Source organism: Apium graveolens, chromosome 8 (assembly GCF_009905375.1).
Source record: "Apium graveolens cultivar Ventura chromosome 8, ASM990537v1, whole genome shotgun sequence".
In the NCBI taxonomy this organism is placed as follows: domain Eukaryota; kingdom Viridiplantae; phylum Streptophyta; class Magnoliopsida; order Apiales; family Apiaceae; genus Apium; species Apium graveolens.
Window position 1 is genome coordinate 50,521,339 of NC_133654.1, and position 11,064 is coordinate 50,532,402.

The window sequence follows — 11,064 nt, forward strand, 5'->3', positions numbered from 1 at the left end:
CGATATCTCTGAGTCCTCGAATGGGTATCTGACTTATCGATATCTCCAATAACATTTCCTGAGTTCTCGATAGACAATTCCTGAGTTCTCGATAGGTCTTTCTGAGTTCTCGAATGACTTCTCTATAACACTAATTATGTGACTTGTAGAGATCTTGACTTAGAATGTTTTACACCAAACAGATTTATTCAACTCCAAGCTTCTTCATAATTCTTCTGAGGCATGATCTTCTTGATCTTCTTCCAGATAGAATTCTTAGGCTTGACACTGTTTAGAGAAAAATGCTCCAGTCTGCTCCTTTTACATTTTACAGACATTAAGTGTTACAAGTATGAATTACAGATTAAGGTTACAGTACCACTAATCTCAGGGTTGTTAGTATGACTTAGTCTTGTTATGATACAAGCATGTCTTGCACAACAATCTCCCCCAATTTGTGAGAAGATTTCTTATCACAAATTCATGCTTGTTAACAAGATTAAGTAAAATAAAATGATACAAAAGTTGATACAACACTTGTGCATTGAACATTTGACAGCTTACAATGATTAAGTAAAGACTGAGCTTTTTGATTCTATCTCAAATATGTTTTTAATCTGCACAAGTATTTCTAATTCTTCTAGGATGGGGGTGTCAGTTAGAGCCTCTATTAGTTTCAGGAAATCTGGCTTAGGATAACTAGCTAACATCTCTATCATGTATCTTGACAAAGAGCCAACTTTTACATTCAGAAATTTTCCATCCTTTGAGATTCTGCTCTTGCCTACTACCTTCAACTCTTCTGATCTTCTGATATACTCATCAATGTCATGCTCATACTTTCTCCTCTTTTCAGCTAGCAACTCTTTATGCTTATCTCTCATCTCCTCTATGTTAACCACAAACACTGCCAATACTGTTCTCCATGCCTTAGTGGCTGAATCTTTACCATTCATCAAGCTTATCACTCTTTTCAGTTTAACAATTGAGAGAGAATCATTTAGTCTATCTCCAAGCTTTTCAAAGGACCCATCACTGTAGTAGATTCTGACTTCTCTAATGTTAACAACCCAAATTCTGACAATTCTTTCAGCTAGCTGTTGGAAGTAGTCTTCATCTGAATCCACAACATTTAGAGGTTGGAAATCATATTGATCATATCTGTTCCAGATGGCCTTTTCACCAAATCCATGATCATTGAGAAATTCAGCTGTCAGTTATCTTCTTCTTTGTCTTCTTTGTCTCTGAGTCTTCTCTTGACCTTGGCTTCCTTTGGACCAACTCCAACTGTGTTGAAGTGTGTTTTATGGGGTGGCTTGAATGAAGGTATAGTTATGAGTCTTTTCAGAGAAGTATGGTTGTGAGTAATTTGAGTTTTGAGGAGAGAGTTTGCTGTGAGCTTGTAGAAATATTTAGGCTTAGAGGTTTGAGGTTGATCAGTTTTTGATGAGATTGAATGTGAAGGTTTAGCAATTGGTATTTGGATATTTAGGGTTTGAAGAAGTTGTGAGGTATCATTATTTTGTCTTTGTCTCCTTCCACCCCTCCTTTGAGTCTCAGATCCACTTTTCTTCTCCTTCTCTTTCTCACTATCACCTTTTCCACCAATTACCTTGCTAGATTGACTTGAGTTTGAGCCAGAAGGATTTTGACCATCTTTCTTGTGCTCATCATCACCCAAGTCATCTGTGTTGATTTGAGTTTTAGGCAAATTGGCTTCAAGGTTATCAATGTATCTCCTCAGAATCTTGATCATAGCTTCATCTTCACCAGTCTTCAATTCCTTCCTTTTCAGCTCAGACTCAAGCACCATTATCAGTCTTCTGTTGGCCATGACACAGTTTTTAGGTACTTGGAAATGTTTCAGTTGCTTGGTTGTAGAGCCGATATGGTGCACCCCTTTGCTTGGATGTAGGTAGGCTTCTGGGAATGCTGCTTCTTGAGCCTTCTTCAACTCTGCTAGTAGCATTTTCTCTTCATTGTTGATTATCCTGACTTTGTTAATCAGAATGTCTACTTCAGATGCTCTTCTGGAAATTAGATATTTAAAGTTGACTTGCATACATATGTCTACACCAGAATCATTAAGATTGATCACTATCCTTTTCTCCAAAAACTGGTCCTTGACTGAGATCTGCAACACCCTGATATAATTGATAGTCTTTTCCAAGGTCTTTCTGTAAGTGAAGAAATTGTTGTTGAGAGAGTTCCTTAATCAAGTGAGCAAGTTGTCAAACTCTTGTGTCATTCCTGGACCTTGAGCAGCCATAAGGAGCCTCTCTTGTTCTATCCCTTGTTCTTGACTTTTGAGTGTTGATTGTGCTAGCCTTGCATCTATATCCCCCTTAGTCTTGGTGACAGGCATGAGTAGGGGAGTAGGAATCTTAGGTCTTAGTGCTTCAGGCAATGCTGGCAGTGGTATGTTGAGTTTTCCCATAATGGTTCCCAAAGCAACTGTATTCTGCATTTGTAGATGCTTATGGGACTCCACTAGGTCCTGAATATCATGATGTTGACTCTCAACCAATGTAGTTAGAGCTCTGACTTGTGAAGATAAATCTGAGTTGGAAGCTTGAAGTAAAGAAATTTGATCTTGAAGTTCTCTTATTTGAGGATTAGAGGTTTTGGTGGAAAAGGACTCAAAGTGTTCATCAACAGCTTTTCTGACACCTTCCATGAGAAGAAATGAAGGCTCATACCTAGTAGAATGAATTTGATCTAGCTTGACCCTGGTATCAGTTGAATTTGTGATATGAGCTTGAACTTGATCAAACAGGGCCTTGAAAGAGCTCTTTATTTTTGACAATTCCTTCTCATGGAGGCCAGATCCATCCTTGACATTTGCTCAGAGAAAGACTGGAATTGATTTTTGACGTCCTTTTGAGAAGGCACATGTCATCCATCTTTTCCTTGATCAACCTCCTGACTTTATCTTCATGTTTAGACAGTTTTACTTCAAGGGCCTTTCCAAAGAGATGGAAAGCCTTGAATTGAGCTTTATGCACATCCATAATGGCATCATAGACTTCAGGAGGAGTGAGAGTTTTAGCATTACTTCCCAAGATAGTTATGTATTCTCTCCTGAATCTTGCCAAAACTTCATCAATTTCTGCCATATGGTCACTAGATAGCCAGGCATCTACATTTCCATCTTCTTCAGCCTCTTCTACTATCTTCTCCTTATGTTGTTCAACCTCTTCATTGAAGCATAGCAGTATAGCTTGATAGTCCTGGTTCCCCATGTCTGAAGTGAGCAATTGCTGAGAAAGATTTGCCAAGCCTGAGATTTGATCTACCAACATATCATCAACTGTAGAAGGCTGAGCTTTCATATCTTGTAGCCATTGAGCCATGACATGTGGTTGGTTGGACTGAGATGTGGATGGCTGTTGAGAAATGTTTACATTACCACCTGTGACTGAAGTCACAGTTTGACTCACACAGAAACCTGTGGTTTTTACAGTTTGTTGTTCACCACATATAGTAGGAACCTCCATTGGAATTGGAGAGGATTTGACTGTGTTATTGTCATGTACACCAGCCTCAAACCTTTGTGCACCTTGTAGAGCACTGTCACATAAATGTGATGAACTTGCCTCTCCCATAACAGGGTCATTGGCCATTGTACTCCTAGCTTCAACTGTCAAGGCAATTTCAGCTAGGGTTTTGAGGGGAGTTGTTCCTTCTAGAGGAACCTCCAATTGAATTGGAGAGGATTTAGATAGCTCTCCCTCAAGAGTACTACCCTCAAACCTATTCATCTGTGAAGATGATTGTGCACATGAAGGTGCAAGAGTGACCATGGGGTCTTCAGTAAAAACTAATGAAACCCCCATGTTTGTGATGGTGTCATCAAGGTCTACCCCAGCTAGTAGCCTCTCACCATCTAGATGTTGGTCTGGTTGGTGAGCACAGTTTCATGAACCATGTCACTTGAGTGTTGGTGCACTTGAGAATCAAATTCAAGTGCTCTATATGATGAAGAAATTTGAAAGATTACAGAAGTTTGCTCAGTTGTGAGTGTTGGCAGCTCCCCCTGAATGGATGAGGGAGCTTCAAGTGATGTTCCCTCATTGTCTGTGCCATCCTTATTTCTTCTACCATACACTCTATGTGCAGGTTGTGTTGACTCAGTACAGGATGCATTGGGGTGAATGCTCTTTTCAATAGATACACCCTGTTGAGAGGATGCATCTAGTGACTGTTTACTCCCCATTTGTTCAACTGTGCCCTTTTGGGAGGACACAGAGGTGTTTTGAGTGGTCAACTCAGGTAACTTACTCTTCTTTGGTTTCTTGACCAAGGGTGACTCTGGTTCAGTTTGAATTGTTTCACTCTCATTTACAACAGCAAGGGTTGGTTCCTTTCTCTTCTTTTCACTCACTTCATTCTTTTGAGAAACTAAAGTGGTTGGTTTTCTAACATCTAGTGGTTTAGAAGAAGAAGCTGCAGCTTTGGAAGGTCCCTATTGGTGTGTCTGTGTTTGTGCTTCCACAGGCTCAGGAACCATAGATGAACTAGCAAATTTAGGATCCCTCATGTCTGGCATAGGGTAAGGATAAGTCCTGAATCTTTCCAACATAAATGGAGTGATTCTAAGACTTACACTCACCTTATTCTTTGAAGTAAGTGAGCCAAATATTATTTTGGACACTTGCTTACAAATGCCAATTCTACTACTATCAATACCAGCTAACAAATGTATGTCATTTACTTTATGAGCTAGAGTAGACATAATAAACCTTGGCAAAAAGATTTCTTTACCTATATTCTTCAAAGGCATAGTAAGTCTGGTAGCCAGCTCATCCATAATTAGAGCCCCAACATTCAGATGCCTGTTGTGAGCTATTGAGAACACCAGCTTCTGTACCACACTTGAGATGTTGTCAAAGCTAGTTTTTCTGCAAGTGAAAGCCCTCACTACAGAATCAAACATATAGGACCATTCCTTCCTAAGGTTTGTCCTGTTCAGGCTTTCCAAGTTGATTGAGCCACTGTAGTTGATGAAGTCCATGAATTCACTCAGCTCATCTGCAGTTGGCATCTCTCCTTAATTCTCAGTTGGCAATCCCAGGGCTGTATTCACATCAGCAGCTGAAAACTCAATTTCCTGGCCTCCAATTGTGCATGTGTCCACCATAGAAGTGACATTCTCTAGAACAAATGTCCTAGTTATAGCTGATGTCCAAAATTCATGAAGAACGTCCAAATACAGCACAGGACTTGCAGTTAAAGCACCTGCAATATAAGATTCAGAAAGAAACTTCACAAACCCTTTGAAACTATCAGGGGCTTGGTTAGCATCAAGAAAAGCAATAAAGTTAGTTCCCTTCTCTGGAATGATAGCTCTAACAATGTTTTGTGCCATTTTAGTGTTTAGAAGTAGTGGGTAAGAAAAAGTTTTGAGAAAGGAGCAAAAATAAGAGAGAAATCGCCTTTTTTCTGAAAGCTAGGTCACTTGAGATCTCGAGAAAGTGTAAGTACAGTGTATGTATCGAGAAGTCTGGGTATTTATAGAAAAAGTAAAATACTTATCGAGAAGTCAATTACACGTTTGATATTAAACTTATCGAGAAGTAATTTTGAATTTGAAAAAGGTACATTCGATAATTTATTGTATTAATTCTTTTCGAGAACTAAGAAATGATTTATCGATCACTCTGATAAATGCCCAGTTTGTCCAAAAAGGACTGAGATAATCCTAATTTATTTGAATTGAATCAAATTGAAATCAGAATAAATTTTCCAAAAGTATTTGACTAAAATAATTCATTGAATTAAATTATTTTAGTTCTGAGTTATTTATAAGTCTCAAAATATCCTTGTCGAGAACTCTGTGAATTAACACTATTAGAGAACTCTACATGGTCTTATCGATAAGTCATAATAGAGCTTATCGAGAAGTCATTCGAGAAGTCTGTAAATAGACTTGTCAAGGACTCACTCGAGAACTCTAAAATGACTTGTCGATAAGTCATTTTGACTTATCGAGAACTCAGTTCTCTATACCTTTGAGTACTGTAATTCTGCCTTGTGTTAATTTTACACATTTAAGATGTAAATTAACAACTGAGCAGTTTACTTAGAATTTTGAAATATTCTAAGTTGATTTTTGAATTTTTAAGAAAAATAAATATACAGAGATTCTGAAATATTTATAATTCATATTTCAGTTAATTTCCAATTAAATCAAACTAGGTTGATTTATTAGAAATTAATCTGCTGCAACACATTAGCTGAGTTCTTTGCCTTAGGATGAAGAATTGAGCATTCCAATTTCACTCACAAGTCTAGTGAAGGTTGCTTCATCCAAAGGTTTAGTAAAAATGTCAGCTAATTGTTTTTCTGTTGGAACAAAAATGAGCTCAATGGTACCATTTGTAGCATGTTCCCTGATAAAATGGTACATAAAATCAATGTGCTTTGTTCTAGAATGATTAACTGGATTAGCTACTATAGATATGGCACTAGTATTGTTACACATAATGGGAATTTTGTGTAACACTAGACCATAGTCCATTAGCTGATTTCTAATCCAAAGCACCTGAGCACAACAACTTCCAGCAGCTATATATTCAGCTTCAGCTGTGGAAGTTGACACAGATTGTTGTTTCTTATTATACCAGGATAAAAGTCTTTGACCAAGAAATTGACAGCTTCCACTAGTACTTTTCCTATCAACCCTGCATCCAGCAAAATCTGCATATGTGTATCCAACAGCTTCAAAACCAGTTCCCTTAGGATACCATAATCCCAAGTTTGGAGTTCCCTTTAAGTATCTGAAAATCCTTTTTACAGCCATCAAATGTGATTCCTTTGGATTGGCTTGAAATCTGGCACATAGACAAGTAACAAACATGATGTTTGGTCTACTAGCAGTCAAATAAAACAATGATCCAATCATCCCTCTGTAGCTTGAAATATCCACACTCTTGCCTTTCTTGTCTTCATCCAACTTGGTTGCAGTAGACATAGGTGTAGATGCAGGTGAGCTATCCACCATACCAAATTTTTTTAATAAGTCATTCACATATTTGGTTTGGCTGATGAAAATACCATCACTTCTTTGACTAACTTGAAGGCCAAGGAAGTAACTCAATTCTCCCATCATGCTCATTTTATACTCACTCTGCATTAGCCTAGAGAATCTTTGACACAGCTTTTCATTTGTAGATCCAAAGATGATATCATCCACATAGATTTGAACTAGGATCATATCTTCACCATGCTTCTTGTAGAAGAGAGTCTTATCAATAGTACCTCTGGTAAAACCATATTTGAGTAAAAATTCTGACAGTGTGTCATACCAGGCTCTAGGTGCCTGTTTCAAGCCATATAGAGCCTTGAGTAATTTGTAAACAAAGTTAGGGAATTCTGGATCTTCAAAGCCAGGTGGCTGTTGCACATAAACTTCTTCTTCTAGTTCACCATTAAGAAAAGCACTCTTGACATCCATTTGATACACCTTGAAATTTGAGTGTGCAGCAAATGCCAGAAAAATTCTTATTGCTTCTAGTCTTGCAACAGGAGCAAAAGTCTCATCATAGTCAATTCCCTCTTCTTGTTAGTAGCCTTTAGCAACCAGCCTTTCTTTGTTTCTACTAACAATTCCATTTTCATCCATTTTGTTCCTGTACACCCACTTAGTTCCAATTAAGCTTCAATTCTTTGGTGCAGGAACTAATTTCCAAACTTTGTTTCTCTCAAACTAATTCAGCTCCTCCTGCATAGCACATATCCAATCAGAATCCAATAGGGCTTCTTCAGTTTTCTTGGGCTCTACTTGAGATAGAAAACATGCATATAGGCATTCATTAGCAGTTGCACTCCTAGTTCTCACACCAGCTGGGGGATCACCAATAATAGCTTCTACTGTATGACTCCTATCCCATTTTCTAGTGTGTGTCTGTTGACTAGTGCCTTCAACATTTTCTTCAGTATTACCATGACTGTCATTTCCATTCTCTTCTTCTCCCCCTGAGTTTGTGCCATCAAATTCAGGCATCTGAAGAGAGCTTTCATTCCCATGATTTTGTTCAGAGGTCTCTTCATTTGTCACTTGTTGTGCCACAACTTCATCTTCCTCATCAGAATCAATATCAATGGTTAGATTTTCAAATGCAAGGGCTTCAACATCATTTACATCAAGGCATTCCAAGCCCGGACACTTGTCATCATCAAAAGTCACATATGTGCTTTCCATAATTTTCTTTTGATCAATTACATAAACTTTGTAGGCTGTTCTTTCCAATGAATATCCCAGAAAAATTGCTTCAAAAACTTTAGAGTCAAATTTTCCCACATATTCAGAGTTGTCTTTTAGAATATAACACTTGCTTCCAAACACATGTAGATGCTTCACTGTAGGCTTCCTGTTAGACATGATTGAGTAAGGTGATTTGCAATGAGTTTTGTTTATGAGATATCTGTTTTGAGAGTAGCATGCAGTATTAACAGCCTCTTCCCAAAAACTAGTTGGCAACTGAGCATCTTGTAGCAAGGTTCTAGCAACTTCAACCAATGTTCTATTTTTCCTCTCAACTACTCCATTCTGTTGAGGTGTTCTAGCTGCTGAGAATTCTTGAACAATACCTTTGCTTTTGCAGAATTCACTTAATGTTGAGTTTCTGAATTCTGTTCCATTATCACTCCTCTATCATTTCACACTAACTTCTTCTTCAGCTTGCTTCTCAATCTTCTTGATGTGCTCAATTATAATGTTTGGAGTTTCATCTTTAGAGTACATGAACTCAACCCAAGTGTATCTTGAGAAATCATCAACCATGACAAGGGCATATTTGTTCCTTGAAATGGACAAGACATTTACTGGCCCAAACAAGTCCATGTGAATAAGTTGTAGAGGTGCACTTATAGAATTCACAGATTTTGACTTATGACTTGATCTTTTCATTTTTCCTTTCTGACAAGCTTCACAAACTTCCAGTTGAGCAAATTCCAGACTGGGCATGTCTCTCACAAGCTCCTTCTTGACTAAGGTGTTGATTGCTTTGAAATTCAAGTGAGATAGCTTCTTATGCCACAATTTGCTTTGCTCTTCTGATGCCTTGGTGTAGAAACAACACACTCCATCCTTATTTGTTGAGTCTAAGTCTGCAACAAACAAGCTTCCCTTTCTTACTCCTTTGAGAGCAATTTCACCAGTCTTTTTGATAATAAAAGCACAATCTTCTTTGTTGAAAACAACTTGAAAACCTCTGTCTGCAAATTGACTAACACTTAGAAGATTTACTTCTAATCCAACAACTAGTACTACATCTTTAATGACAACAGTTCTAGAAACAATCTTGCCATATCCCATTGTGAATCCTTTGCTGTTTTCTCCAAAGGTCACCACATCCATCTCCTCAAATTGTGATAGCAGGGCCTTATCACCTGTCATATGCCTAAAACATCCACTATCAATGATCCATATGACCTTCTTTCCTTTGCCCTGTGATTTAGATGATGAAGAGTCTCCTTGCTCCAAAGGCCATGAGTGCATAGTTTCCAACTTCTTCATCTTCATCATTATCTGAATCATCCCAGCTCGTACCCTCAGCAATATAAGCTTTCCCTTGTTGCTTCTTTAGAAGAGCATCATACTTTGCTTCCAGTTCAAGATAGGCTTTGTCTTTCTTTGCCTTCTTGGGTTTCCTACATTCTGTAGCAAAATGGCCCAACTCATCACAGTTAAAGCACCTTATGTTTGATCCATCAACAGATCTAGTTTTGTTGTCAGTTTTGCTATCAGGAGTGTACTTCCCTTTTCCTTTCCAGCTGCTATCTTTGTTGAAGGACTGTCCTTTGCTCTTGAAGAATCTTGGTTTCTTCACTCTAATGTTAGAGAATTTTCTAGCCAAGTAAGCCATTGATTTGTCTAGCTCATCAAGCTCATCAAGGGTGTATAACTCATCTTCTTCATCGAATTCCAGTATGACTCGCTCTTTAGTGTCATTGACTCTTTTCTCACTTGTAGAAATTTCTGGAGTTTGGGATCTTAGCTCATCATTAGAGGTCTGGCCATCATTCACAATTAGTGCACTTGAGCCGTATAGTACATATCATTGACCAGCCCTTAATGATTTCTTTTGAATCATCTCAAGTTCATAAGTTTTCAGAACCCCATAGAGCACTTCCAGTGTGATTCTACTCAAATCCCTTCCTTCTCTGATTGCAGAGATCTTTTGTTCCAAATGATCAGGGAGAGTAAGTAAGAACTTCAAATTCACTTCTTCGACATCATAAAATTTATCATGAAGCTGCAAGTCATTTATCAGCTTATTAAACCTTTCAAACACATCAGTAATACCCTCCTTTGGTTTAGCCATAAAACCCTCATACTGAGAAATCAATATCCTTCTTTGATTTGACCTAACCTCCTCAGTTCCTTCACAAAGTATCTCAGTCTTTTCCCAGATCTGTTTAGCAGTGTCACAGTTGATAATGTTATTATACATTACATTGTCAAGTGACTCTATTAGTATCAGTTGCAAAGCACTATCTAGGGAAACTTTCTCTCTTTCAGGTTCAGAATACTCAGAGGGATCATTGGGAGCATAATGAGCTGGAATAACCATATCTCCATCTGTGGTTTCCTCAACTCTAACCAAAGGAGTGAAGGGCCCATTCTTGAGGATACCAATATAAAGGTGATTAGCCATTCTTATAAACAGCAACATTTTCTTTTTCCATAAAGTGTAGTTGGCCTTATCAAAGGGAGGAATCTTGATACTACTGATTTTCTGTGTATTCATTTTTCCAAGATCTAATATATTTACTTTCAGATTTTGCTCTGATACCACTTGTTAGGTATGAATACAACACAGAGGGGGGGTGAATTTGTTTTGGCTTAAATGTTTGATTTTTATCGACTTTGGCTTTAGCAGTTGGTTGTTATCAATGATTTAGTAGAGTAGATGTTAAACATAAATAACTGTGCAAATATGTAAAACAAAGATCTTCAAAAACTCACTTAATTTTATATTAAAAATCAAGCAGTGTTTTGCTACAAAATCTCTAAGTTCTTGTTTTAGAACTTAGCTTCTTTCTTGAGAGAGAATTACCAGATTTTCTATCTAGATTGTT